This window comes from Bombus vancouverensis, chromosome 11 (genome assembly GCF_051014615.1).
Source record: "Bombus vancouverensis nearcticus chromosome 11, iyBomVanc1_principal, whole genome shotgun sequence".
Lineage (NCBI taxonomy): Eukaryota > Metazoa > Arthropoda > Insecta > Hymenoptera > Apidae > Bombus > Bombus vancouverensis.
Genome location: NC_134921.1, coordinates 6,730,015 through 6,745,108, shown reverse-complemented (window position 1 = coordinate 6,745,108; position 15,094 = coordinate 6,730,015).

Sequence of the window (15,094 nt, the reverse complement as noted above, 5' to 3'; positions counted from 1 at the left end):
ATTTCGACCCACTGGCCTCGCCACCCGTTGTACAAACGATCGACTGGGAACCGCGAGACTCTCGTGCGGTGACATTCGCATGCACCAGGGACATGGGAGCGGATCGATCACGCCGCGCGATAAAACTGCTACTGCTTTGAGAATTAGGGACGCGCTCGATTTTAGGAGACTTTCTTCAATCGCAAGTCAGAGAATAGGAATTAAGCTCTTTCGGGTAATTTGTTGCAACGAAGATTGAAAATTCGGCCGTGGAATCTGATAGATATGCCGGAGATGTATCAGTGATGTGTATTACTCGATAAGATGCAGGAGAATTGTTTTATTTTCGTCCGAATGGAAATAATAATCTATTCGTGTTTAAATGTTCGATTTAGTTTGAAATGATCAACAATTTATATTTGAGGACGATCGCGTCTTCATGTTTGAGCATTCCAATTAATCTGGAACTTCCACGTGATTTTATCTGGCTGAAAAAATCACCTGTTCGTGCGCGAATGTTTGTACTTAATTTGAAATGTTCAACAATTTTTCTGTAAGAATTTAATTTACAACTTGTCAATTTTTTGGGGCCATGATAAACCACAAATAATGGAAATGGAAATATCATTGTGTACGTATTTAAAAACCATTGTATTTCTAAATTTGTATCTCAGTTCATCAGTTTGTACTTTAAAGGCTTCATCTTAATTTTTCACTTCGTATTATAAAATCTTTATCCCTAATCATCGCACAAGAAAGATCGTTAAACCTTTATTCGAAGAAAGGGTTCTCTGAAATTTCCTTTAATGTTTTCAAACGAGGACTGTGATTTACGAAGTGGAAAAGATTTTTGTCTAGGAGGATTGCTGCTAAATCAGAAGACGAAGGAAGGTGAGAGGAGCAGCCTCTCTTCGGCAGGATGCAAGCTTTTTCCACAGAGTAATTCGCTGGCAATAAATGCAGGGCCTGTTCCTGGTTCCTGCTCCGTTCCACCCTGAGAGACTCGTTGGCTTTCACTCTGATATTCTGCGTGTGCACGCTTGCCTCGGCCGTGTCTCTGTCCGTGTTACCGCCTTCTCATCCCCGCAGGTAGAACAGACGGTCGGCCATAGATCAATTAGGCGAGTGTACAAGTGTAGGACCTCGTAAACCTGCGAGACCTGCCGGCTCGACTTCCCTCGGGATACGAGTCGTGTGAAAGAACAAGTCAAATCCACGAATGTACCACGACAAAAACAGTGGACGGTTTTCTTGGAACGACACCGATAGTTCATTCATTTAAACCTGTGATACTAGAGTGTATAAATATTCTATATTCGTTGTTTTCTCTAATGTTCTTTTCTTTAATACTGTTAATTCTCTGATATCATAAATGGAAATCATGCGAGAGAAATTAATCAGAAGAATCTTGGTAAGATATAATTGAAAATGAAATTTTCATTCGTCGATGAAATAACCTGTTGGATTGAAAGATACAAGTTTCCTAAAATTAGTTGATCAGTTAATGAATTTAATACAAAGAGCTGTAACATTTTCGAGCGAATACAATTCCAGTACAAACCTTTCCAATGTTATTAAGAGAATAAATATAACGAACTCTACGTCTTAAACAAACCGCTGGTGTAGAAATGTCCGAAGACTAAACAAAGCGACGTGAAACGAAGCGAGCTACACAGCGTACATGGCCGAGCGAGCGTATTACAATCGCGAGATAGCATATTTCGTCATCATCGACTTTTATCGCCGGTTGTTCCCTCCCCCGACTAACTCGAGCCGCTCGTTCACAATGCGAAGACGGTTTTTGAAGAGGGTTGAAAGGTTATCACGGCCGTGCACAAGGAGAGACGTCGCTTCCTGCCGTTCGAAGTCTTTTCTGCCGTTCAGAAGCCGTGTGAAAAGGTGGTACGAGAATGGGGAGCAGAAAAAGTGGCGAGAAGTCGAGGAGCCTGGAACAGAGGCGCCTTGTCATGCCGTGTAATGACGGCGAGGCAACGCGACGCCCTGTGCGCTCCAAGAGGAACAGAAACTCGACGAGAGGAACAGCAGTGAGAAGAGAATAAAAAGAAAAAAGAGAGAAAAAAACAATTACCATCCTTTATCTTCCTGCGAACGAAGAGAAAGAGCGTGCCAGGTAGTACCGAGAGGAGACGAAAGAAATAAAAGACGTCCTTGCTACCGTCTCCTCTCTGTATCTATTCCCCTCCTTCCCCTTCCTGTCTCTCCCTTTTCGTTCTTCTTTCCTTTCTTTCCACTGTCCTGTTCTTTGAATCAATGTGTCGGCCATTAAAGTGTCGGTCGAAACGAAGCTACCGTGCCGATATTATCGAGCTCTTGGTAATTAATCTCGAAAAAGTTAGAATCCCTTGGTGCACATTGTCAATGGAGAAAGACAGGGGTCGTCATCGTTGAGACAGCTTTTCTATTCCAAAGATTTCGGTTTCGATGTTTCTCCTTCCTTCTTCTTAACGCATTTTTGGCTATCGAGAAAAGAAATATTACATATGAAATTCCACTACATCAGAGGCTATGATATGGAAGCTGACAAACATGTATGAAATCATTTTGTAAACATCTATGGATAGATGTATGGTTTGTAAATAAAGAGTAACTACTGAAGCGTTAAGCACTACTAAAGAATTACAGCAAATAAACCTCTACACGGATATATAACAAATATTGACAGTGATGATACCAAACCATTAGCTCTCTTATTGCTTCCTTCAGTCGAAGACATTTTGTTCCTCGTAAAAGACGATAATTAGTATTAGAAATAGCGATAAAGCCGAAGTTAATAAAATCTAGTCAGCTTTTAATACGAGGCGAACGATAAGTGTACGTTCTTTAATTTATTCTACAAGTTATCAACTTGTTTCTCTCTTTGAAAATAACAAAATCAATTGAACATATATAATATTTCGATGAAATGAAACTTTTCGTATATTCGTATAATCTTTCCACAAAGTTAACAACTGCAGAGCAGATATTAAATCGACGTAGCTCTCGAACAAACCGCGATCTTGTACGCAACTCCATGAGAGTATCGCGACCTCCTTAGGGTTAATAGATCGGTCGATTCGATGCGAAAGAAGCGTGCCAGAAATTGGCTCGTAATTTATCAGAAGATCGGAGCACAGACTCGGAAGCCGAACGAATTTCTTAATGTAGACCAGGCAGCGTCGTAATTTTCAATAGGACCGTGGGGTGTTAAATCAGCGCGTTTCCACGGTGTGAAACACGGCGTGTCTATAATAAAAAGTCAAGAGAGGTTACGTGTCGCGCCGCGGAATTTACGCTCGTCCCAAATCGATAAAACCGGACATTAACGAGGCCATCGAATTCGTTTTGATTGCCGTGGCGAAAGAAACCATCGTCTGGCATCGTTTCTTCCCTCTTGCCCCTCTCTCCGTCGTCGTGTATCTCGATCGTTTCACGTGAGAAGTAGCACTAACCATCCAACGACTAGGACACCGCCCAAAAACGAGCTAAAAAGAAACGTTTCTGACTTCCTGGAGAAGCGTATCGTGAAAGGGTTGCGGTGCTGTCGGTGTTCGTTTCGACGTAGGGTAAGTGCGAGGGAACAAGCGGGAAGGGGTGATTGAGGCCACGAGTCGTAAGGGACACTCGATAAACAACCCCCCGCGGCGTGCTCGCCAGATACAGGCGTTAAATGAAATTAGCACGGCGTTTAGTTAACTTAGCTCGGCCGTTTAGCTCGATCCTTCGGGTTATAAATTATTCCGGAATGACTTGCACTGAAATGGCCGGTGAATAGGGTGGACAGAGAAAAGGGAATACTTAGAGTGAATGGGTAGGACAGAGAAAAGCAGACAAGAGGAATACGGCCGGATATCGAAGGGATATAGATTGGAAAGGATAATTTGTTACGCCGCAATATTTTCGTTAACTCTGTAATATGGATGTAGTTATAATACTGTAGGTCTCTCTGGCAAGTTGGTTCATTTTTTTTTTTTTTTTTTTTTTTTTTTTTTTTTGAGTGGCGGTGAAATTCCTCCTTCTTCTTTGACAGAGTGACAGTTTTTATATTAGAGATGAAAATATTTACATCTTACTTTTCTTCGTAGTGTTTCATTGATGTAATCATCGTTAATAACTTTTATCTAAACAAGTCGAAATCTATAGAAAGTTATAACTAGTATTTCTGAGCAAGATTTTCTCTTTTTATCTCTGAAAAAAAATCAATATTTCAAGTTACGAAGAAAAATATAATATTTGTACTTTATATTTATTCGTAGAAATTCATGGGCGTGTAGTCATTGCTAACAATTTTCAATAGATAAATTTGAATCTATAGAGGAATATGGTCTTGTTTTCTTAAAAAAAAGTATTCTTTTCTGTAAAAAATCCAATTCTTATATCAGGAAGGAGAATGTATGTATTTGTATTGTTTCATATCTTATTCTTACGACCATGTTAACAATTTTTGTTGGGCGAGTCGAGGGATACCATTCCCTAGAGACTTAAAATCATTAAGGCAAGCGGCACGATGCTTCAGGATCCTTAACTACGCGTCCGTACGAAAGAAAAAGAGCTGAAACGGGCCGTTGAGAAGGCGTGAAACGTTGGCGCCTGGCGCTCCGAGCAGGAAAAGGGTTCGACGATTCGTAAAGAGTAAATGGAGGCTGTGAAAACTGGACTAACCTGTGATTTCTCGTGGCTCGTGACCACGAAATATACCATAGGTTCCAGTGCCATTCCGTCCAAAGATCGATCGATCTTTCTCACGTACCGAATCGAATCGAAGCAAAAGAACCGAAAAAGACCCCATTAGACAAGGTCCTTCTTATATTTCCCTTGAGAACTTCAAACTACCATGCAACTTTACTACTTCAGCTGAATCACCTATTCCTAATCCTTTCAATGCTGAATATTCCCAGCGGTAGCAATCCGCGTGGACGGCACGCGCCTATCGGTTGCGATCGTCGAGGACGGAACACTTTTTTAAATAGAAAATAATATAATGATTTATATATGCCACTACTATAATATCCCTTTGCATTCTGAGCACCTCGATGACTTCCCAGAAACTCCGAATTATTTTTACTACGTACTACTAGTTACTCCGACACTATTTACAATCATACTTACGTTGTCGCCACAGCGGCGACAACAGAGTGCAAAGGGATATTACTCACAATCACGACTCTCGTGGTGTAATAAAAATTACGACTCTCTATGAAACATACAGAAGATAAACGGACTTTCATTTCTTTTTGTTTATTGCCGTTGCTAGGAAATGTACATGTATCATCTCATACACTAGTGAAAGAATCACAAGCGTGAGAGAGGTCGAAAAAATCGATAAACGCATATGTACGTCCACAAAGATAGCTTACATTGGATGCATAAATGCGTTCGTAGAATAGGTGCATAGGACATTAGAAGATTTCGTCGATTTCTTCCAAAAGTGCCGGTCTTCAAACAGTTTTGATTCATTGAGAGAAAAGGGATGGAGAAGTATAATAAAAGAACACTAATCCGAAGAAATATTAGAATATATTGGAAATCTCGAAAGCAATTATAACCAGGTCCCTAAACAGTCGAACGAACAAGCGGCGCGGTCTTTGTCTATCGCGTAGAAAGAAAGAAGCCTGTAGTCGGCTTGTTTCACAAACGAGGTTAGACCCAACTACAAAGGTCGGCCGCTGAACACGGCCAAAGACCTACCTCACCTCTATAAAGGACACCGACTGACTCACGCGGTGGCCCCAGCCGACATGAATCTTCGGACAAGACACGTTTTTTGCATTAAATATTTACACATTTTTGGTGGCTGCTAAACCCATTCAAACTGTTTCCTGGTTTCCGATCTCTATCTTTGGAATTGGTTACGCATTTGTATAAACTAGGAAGGTAATTTGAAGAGGTGACAATGCTTCGTGTTTAGGTAGACGACCGATCATAGGAGGTGTGTCCTGACGAACAACTACCTGCGACATTGTGTTCTCCTTTTTTAGAGGGTCTGCCACGCGACAGTGTCGTCTATTCATGAAGAAGATTGTAAATCAAATGGATCCCTCCGTTGGTTGTTGACGCGGATCATAAATGGGGAAGTCAATGTATTTGTTATTGATTCTTCAAAATCTTTTCTACTGTTGAAAATTTTGCTATGAACAGAAAGCGCAAGAATTGGTACATTTTCTAGAACACGATCGTCAAGCATCACGGATGTCTTCATTATAAAAATAGATTTTAAGATGTTATCTTGTGAAGATAGTATAGCAATTCTCAATGGGAGTCGTAAATTTCCATTACGATTAGACAATCGACGCCACGAACTGATCGATCCTCTATTTCGGTTAGGATAATAGAGGTGGTTTAATGAGTAGAATGCTTGATTAACAATTCAAAGATAATATATATTTCCAACAACTTTGTAGAGAAGATGGTTGCGCTGATGCGTAGATATAAGTGAAGTAGGTGACTGATCTAAGGGTAAAAACGCGGTAAAGAGATGTTGACTGTTCTAAAGATGATGAATCAGTCAAGTTCGGTGACGATGTTGTCACAAAGGAAAACTTTTACTCGATGCGAATTGCCGCACCACTTGTCGCTCGTGGGTGGAATCCCGAGATTTCCTCAATCTTTACCTGATGGAACAATACCCATAAGGAACCTCTCGAAGATGTTTCATGGCACTTAATGACCTTAACGTTAAGTCAAAGAGCCTCCTTCCTTAGGATTATTCCTAAGGATTCCTTAAGATCGACTGTTCCTTAGGATTATTGCGATCCGCTTAATTCCATATGCACAGCCTCTATGGTGACCGCCTCGGACATAAAGAGTCACCGAACGTAGCAGACATCATGGTATTATACCTTCAGGTGTACCATTTTACCATCTTATTGTACAAAAATGAAATGGAAATTTTATGGAATTACATTGTTATTCTACAATCATTTCTGTGAATGGAAACTTTGTTCTAGTCAAGAATCACAGGGATTAGAAATTATCTTCTGACATCACGCATGTCTCCAGATGTAAAGATCTTATTGTACGAGGATAAAGCAGGAATTTTACCGAATTATCTCTAAACCTTTAATACCAATGCAAACCTCGCTACACACAGAAATCACAAGACCCACAAATTACCGCTAGCCACAACGCACGTTTTCAGATGTAAATATAATTTTCATGTTATTGTACAAGACCAAAACGCGAATTTCATCGGTTGGTAGTTACAAAGCCCGCCGCTCGAACATTCGACAGGATCGTTTGCAAGCGAGATAAAACAGCGTAGGGGCACCGTGGTCGAACGACAGTAATCAGCGGTCATAATTCAGTTTCGAGGCTACCCCGGTCTACAAAGGCTTGGAAGAAAGAAGATCTGCGAGCTGATGTTTCCGTGCTAACCTTTCAGTCGCCCCGGGGTTCGCGTGATTCGCAACGTATTCTAGCCGGGCTAGTCAACCCCCGGAGGAGGGGTTTTTTGAGCGAGAGCGGATCGAGGACGCCGGAGGATTCACGGGGGCCCCCGATCCTGAAATCCGGGACACGCGAGCCTCGCGGGAAATTCCTCTCTATACCACGCGGGCATCTCCTAACACTTCTTGGTAAAACGACTCTCGTCGCCTCGGGGCAACGTTACCTTCTGCCTGATCCACGGCCCAAACCTCCCGACCAAAGTGAGTCTCTCGTCTTCTTTTCATTTATCGAGCGCAGAGTTAGCCGTAGCTCGTTGCCTCCTCTCCGTATCCAATTATATAATCGGTAAACGGGCGTTTTATCAACGAGCAAAAAGCAAGGGATCACGAAAAAATACGTGATGTTCATTCGACGAAGAAGAATATCCACGATCAGGCTGGCTGACATTTACAGTCGTTTCCTAGGGTGTAGTTCATTAATAACGAGCAGCGAAAGTGTCATGAAACGAACGGAACCGAGCAGAAACGCGCGTTTCCGTAATCAATCTCCACTCTGCAAAAGGGGTCTGATTACAAGACACGCGAATCGCGCGCGACTCGTAAAATCGAGCCGGGCAATTAAACCGCTGGCCCGGCTAATCGAGATCACGTAGAACGCGCAATTAGTCGGGACGCAAGATGAATTGAGTAATTACATTCGCATTACAGGCCGGCCTCACTTGCAACGTTATCCTTTTCTGATCTACGTAAGGAGTACGCGTGTATCTAACGTGAATTTACAAGAAAAGAGAGAAAAATCACTTTCCCATCCTTCCTGTTTAATCGACCACATTAACACTGGCTTGTCATTAGATCGAAAACAAATTTCATCGACGCTTCCAATGGACATAAATAGACTAACTCGGGTTAATAGTTACGGTGGATGAACTATGCGGATGAACCAGCGTTGTGACGAATGAAACATCTGAAGACTGCAAATGTACATGCTCGTACAATTGTATATATGCTTACTTGTTAAATTTATTAAAAAGTTGGAATAAATTTTACTTCATTTAGTACTTTACATTGCAAAATACATGTAATGCGAATCTGCATTATATATATCTATATGTACTATATAATCTAATCTGTACTATGTATCAGGAGTCCTAATTCTTATGCACGATAGTATGTATATCTGATTGCTTCGACATATGTACTGCTAAAGCTGGGGATCGAGGGAAAGTCAAGCTAATCCATTTCATGGCATTGTTAGTTTAAAAATACATATTTGGTTTAATACATAAAGTATTGGCATACACCATTATTTTCCAACGAAACGTTTTTCTATCAAATTCTATGCATTTCATTTTCACTAATAAATAAAATAAATACAACGACATGGCAATACATTTTGTAGCTACTATATATACATACGAAATCGTTTCTACCGAAATCTAAGCTGTGTGAATTCTTGCACCGAAAGGTTTCAACGACGACGGTGTTTCCAAGTGGCGCCAGGGAAAGGCTCGAAGCTTGCTCGGGCCTCGAAGCATCGTCCGCAGGTTTTCGATGGAAGCAAGAGGTAAAAGAAGAACTTCCAGGGCAGAGGCACTGGCGCCGCATGCGGCAGCCTCAAAGGGATCCTCCGCACGCCCATCTGTCTCCGCCCCGCCCCTATTCCCGCGCACCATATACATCATGTACGACCACGATGTACCTCTGCTCTGACCAGAGCGGGACTCGATGCCCCGACATCGTGTCAGACTACGTCACACATCACCACCGTGTACACTGTCCCCCGGAGCTGTTGTGTCCAACCACGTGCTACCTTTTTGTATTTGCACTTCGAGATACTATTTGCCAAACTCCAGTTAGATCGACTGTTTTCGTCTTAAACCTTCACCTTACCCTTTTGTTCCAAAATGTGTTTTCTAAAACCATCAGGGTTTTTCACGCCTTTACGTATCGCTCCTAGAGAAAGAAGACGAAATTTCAGTAGCAAGAAAGATATACTTTGCCACTATAGACAAGATAGAAAATCTGACCAACAGTCAGCATGTTAAGGGACACACTACTTAGATGGAAAAGTTTGTCACTATCAATTCTAAGAGAATGAACATACCTATATGTATATGTTAGTGTATTAAATTGGAAAGACGTAGAGACAGGCTACAATTACGTGTAATCGTTGGATATTCCAACCCTAAAGGAGTAAAACTGCACTTAACTTAAGTCTAATTTATCTTGATCCTTAATATCACTTTAATTAGATGAACCTATGAGTGAGACATGAAGCGCGTTGGATTCATGTAGTTTTCAGGATAAGGGCAGGAAGTAAAAATGGACTAGCCGAAGAAGGTAACCTACTCTGGTTGTAATTAATCGACTTTTAAGTGGCCCATTAAGGGTACGACCAGCTGCTGGAAAGAATCTAACAGCCACGTGACAGCGATTTCTGCGCGATCATCCGGCGACGATCAATCGAGTTCATCCTCACCGAGATGTGCTTGGTCCTTTTGCCGGTGCCTGATAGTTCAGGCTTTACAGCTTACTTAGCGGCATGGGGCAACAGTGTTTAGTCTGTTGACTAATGAACCTGCGGGATCCAACCAGCCGGCAGATTGCCTGGCTTTCGTTTAAACTCCCGTGGAAAGGGTCAACCGGTGGATCTTGAGGAAGATGGATGCTACGCCGTTCGCGCCGCGATATTGCCTCTTGCCTTCGATATATGTATTCCTTTTAATTCGATTTCTGAGAACCATCAACGAGCAAGCGAAATTAATGGAGATATTGGAAATAATATTCATTTACATCGATGGTTATCTTCTTGAATAAAGCTCTTCCTCATTTCAGAAATAAATGAAGGATGAGCGATACGAGCATAGATGGGGAAAGAAAGATTTAAGTTTCCAGGAAACCGGTCTCTGTCGCGACTCCCACTTCCATGTAACAATTTTACAAGGAAGTGTCTTCCTTCCGTCCGTCCGTTTGATTGATTGGACAGTAACTAATGAGCCTCGGCTAATTGCTCGCGGTAATATTCGCCAGCAAAAACGAGCCAAAGCACACATAGCTGACCCGTGACTTCCCAAAGATCACAGGACTCCCCACGCCGCTTCCTGGACACGGCCTTCCGCCCGACCTTCTTCATGCTTACCGCTAATTATTTCGGCTACCCTCTCATCGGCTCTGTTTCTGTCCTTTCCCGAACTGATTCTCCTTTGTTCTCGGTCGCGACCAGAAGACTATCGTTCGATACGATTTATATACCTCTACCTGAAATAATTTATCGTTCCATCGATCTGTTCCAACGAGTATCCGCGATACTGATGAACATCACCCTGCATTTTTATCGAGATAAGATTGTAAAATGAATCGTCTACAATATTCACGCGTTACTGTCGTATTCGCGACAGCAGTGAATGTATTCTTTTGCACTTTTGCTCAACGTAAGATTATAAAACGAATCTTTTGTAAAATTCGCGCGATTCTGTCATACGCGCGACGCTAGTGAACGTTCGTCTATATTTTAAAAATAGAATGAACCGGCTACGAAATTCACGCGCCACTGTTCATCCTCATTTTTATCGAGATAAGATACTATTCCATTCTCGACACTAATGAGCATCCTTCTTCATTTTTATCGAGGTAAGATCGTAAAATTCACGCGCTACTGTTTTCAAAATCCATTTACTGTTTCTCACGATCATTAAATCATCGAATTGTTAATACAATCGTGTTTTGAAACGATCGAAGCTATCGAATTTGACTTTTATTGGATCACCGATAAATATGGGAGCCCAAAGGTTCGTCGGTGGAATATAAACGGGAGGTGCGATTGGACCAGTCCGAGTCAACTCCTAGAAATCCCTTCTGGCACCAGACTAGAGATCGCGTAGGGGCCAATTATGTTATAGGAGAAAAGGGAAAGAGAGAAATGCTACAGAGATTCTATGGTTAGGGTCCAGCAGGATTAACCCTCCACGCAGTTCCTTTTACCCTCGACGTTCCCCTCGCGACGATTCTTCGCGCTTCTTTCCCTTTTGCCTGCAGCGATTCTCTACACTTGCTGCTGCGTGCCAATCAACGGTACCGTGCAACGATCTTGGACCACCTGATGGGATGACTTCATACTCTGCTAACTGTTGCTTCTTTTACGCTACTTCGCACATACTGACATTGAAGTTATTCTCTTGAAAATATTTTACTCGAAGATCTTTAGTCGAAAGCTATCAAACTGGTTGTTACAGTAGCAGTGAATTTTTCATTGTTTATGACATAATTTAACTGTGTTAAATACTGGTTGGATTTAGTTAGAATTTTAAATAGATTATGTGCATTGAATATATGAGGTGTGTTAAGTACGCTGAATACGTTGTATGCGATGTAAGTTGAATTAAAATATATTGCGCGCATATCGATCGTATGTGTCGTTTGGTTCCTAAAACATCCGACTACGATGCTGGTAAAACGTCGAAAAATCATTCCCATTGAAAACATCTTATATCCTTATTGGTTTCGACAGCTATATACCTATGTGTAACAGAATTTCATAACGTAGAATTTTGTCGAATCGGAAAACCCCATGAAATATATAAAAATGAATATCCTCTTCTCTGGTATTGTATATTTCTACATACTTCACTTTATGGCAGTTAATCTCAGATACCGAAACGCATTTTGTTGTATTTTCCATAAATCAAGTTTCATCCAATTCAATAGCATTTACTCTCTTCCTTGGGATTTCATTTTCTGGAAATCAATCTTAGGTCAATCGATATGTGGATCTGAAATACAATCCATGGTATCTTTTCTAGAACAAATTTCATCCAATTCAACACTATCTAAGCTGAAGTAGAACTTACACACGAACCAGCAACACCCAGGATCGGCAAACGTTCGCGCCATCGATCTCGTGATCTCAGCGCAACGATACCAGTTCGAAACCAGGGCTGAACAAGGGCAACACGTCGAGATCATGCGGCTCCACGGTGATGGCGTGACAGCCGAAGGCCGGTTAGGCAGATGCATGGCAACGAGTTGACATCGAACGCTGCGGGCTAGCGTGGCTAGAGCCACAGCTCTCTCTCTTAAACACGCACATTGCGAGAACAACCCGTGCGGTTCTCCTGGAAAAGGGAACGAACACGACGAAGAGACTAGAGACTCGGTCGTGCGCGAGCGCGTGCACGCACGGGCTTAGGCACGCACACGACCTGATTGTTGGCCAGTTTTCCGTGTTGTTGTTGCTTGTTCGTATACGCTCAGGGAGCGTGCACTTCTCCACCATGACACATGGAATAGTAATGAAGGACAGAGATACACGAGGCGGGTTCTTCCTCGGCGACGAAGGGAGCCGAGCCAACGGTTCGGAGAGTCGTCACGCGAGAACGCGGCCAGCTGACGTTCTCTCTCGATACACTCTCCCTTGGAGCCTTCTCTTTTCCTCGCGCGCGCCCTTTTTCCGCCTTTCATTGTCTTCCCGCTTTTGTACGCGGCCATGGAACCACCCTTCTCCCGTCTTACGGAGTCGAGAAAATGGATCATATCCAAAGTTTCAACAACTTTTCGTGAATTATTCCAATTCTTTTTACTTGATTTTATTGTTTGGTAATATGAAGCTGATAAATTTGTAGGTTGATTTTTAATTACTTCACGGTTATGCTAACACAAAGATTTACGGTTACAAAGCCACCCCCTTTCTTGAATTCAGGGAAGCGGTCGATATCAAATATTCAAACAATTTCTTTAAATTATTCTAATTTGTATCGCTTGACTTTACTGATTGATAATATGGACTTGATTCTATTGATAAATTTGTCAGTTAATTTTCCATGATTATGCTGGTGATTCACAACCGCAAAGTCATCATCCCCTTTCTTCATCGGTTCAGGGAAATAGGCGATATTGAAAATTTAAACAATTTTTCGCAAATTATTCCAAGTCTTTCTGCTCGAATATCGATTGGCAGGATAGTAGCAAAGAATAGAGACGTTAATATGTTTAATTAATTTATAATTACATTGATGTATTGCGGTCATAAAGTCACTCTTCGTGGCTTCAAAGAAATGAATGCTATAAAACGTTGAACAACTTTACATAAATTATTCGAGATCCTTTGTTCCATTATCGATATTTGGGATGGTAGCGCAGGATAGGAACACTAATACATTAGTTCATTGTAATATTGAATTTAGCAAAGGTAGACTGTAAAATGCACTTATAACATAATAGTTTCACTTGCCTTTTATGCTCATAAAGCTACCCTTCCTTAACTGGATATAAAGAACCTTATTTAAATTTTTTTACCAATTATACGAGTGAGTGATTCCTAAAATTTCTCTATCTGGTTATTTATTCAAAGTTATTATACCAAAAGACAGAAGAATCTGTACGTCTGTAACTGAATTTTTAAATAATTTACAGTGTACGAGCTAACAACATTTCGAAAAGCTACAATAAATCATATTACAGAGAAATACTATTTTTCAGGTTAATTTTAGAATGTCACTTCCTCTACGGAAGGGCCGCTAGATTGAGAAAGACGATCTCCACTGTCACTCATCCAGCTTAGCCAAGATCGTCCCTGTAATTATACTGGCCCGTTTCCTACTCTGTCTCCTACCCTTCCATTCCATTTGTCCTTTTTTCCTTGAGTCTTGCCTTCGATACCGCCGCGTTATTCTATTTTTCTCCTTTTTTCCTCTTCTTCTTCCAGATACGTGGAAAAAGGAGAGAATAAACGGCGATCCTCGAGGTGGTTGCCAGTTTAGGTGAATGGACGGTAGAAACAAAAGGACGCCGCGTTTCATCGGCTACGTCAGAGAAAGTGACGATCGCCTAGAATGGGGATGAAGGAACGCCACCGTAAAGGGTGTGGTTCGTTCCTCAGCCAAGAAACATCCTTTCAATGAGAGGTTACAGGTGCCGGCGGATGTTGCTTCTTTTTCCTCGATCGAATCTAACGTGGGAAATGTCGGTTAATCTCCAATCGGATCGATTTTCTAGGCCGATCATTAAAAACCTGTATAGCGAGGTGAACGAGAAACATTCAATTTAGGATTCGTCCTTCGCTTTTCTGCGTCGTTCTGACGACGTTACTCATCAGATTCTACATTATTTTAATCCCAAGATATTTATCGACATGTTGTAAATTACAAATTATTCCGTAATTTCGAGCTTATTAAATAATTTTCTTGCAATAAATCCCTCGTATGTATAAGATTCTTATATTTTCTATAAATAAAGTAGAACATATATATACGTTCTCTAGAGATTCTACGAGCTCAATGAATCTTCGACTCTCATCGACATTCTCGTCACAAGTGCGCCATTCATTTCTCCAAGACGAATCCACGTTTTCATCCCTTCCCTTGGCTAACATCCCTCCACGAGCTCGTTATTTCCTCCCCCTTTCCCCTCCTCTCAGTAGACTCACCCAAACATCCCTTTGTTCCATCCCCTTTCTGATTCCGCAAATCTGCAAGCAGCTCTTTAACCCCGAGTCACCGTGGAAATGAATTTCAATCGGCGAGTTTCGAGTTCATTCGCGTGACGACTGTTCGGTTCATCGAACATCGACGAGACGATTCGCTCGACACCGACGTTTGAGTTCACCCCGCGGCGTGCGTGCTCCTTAAAAGCGCGGCTTTTTTTGTATTTCTCGGCCCGAGATCCACAAAGCTGCGTACACCTCGTCAAGTTAAACGAAACTGAAATTCTAATGAGCCGGATGTTCCAGCGATCTGGTG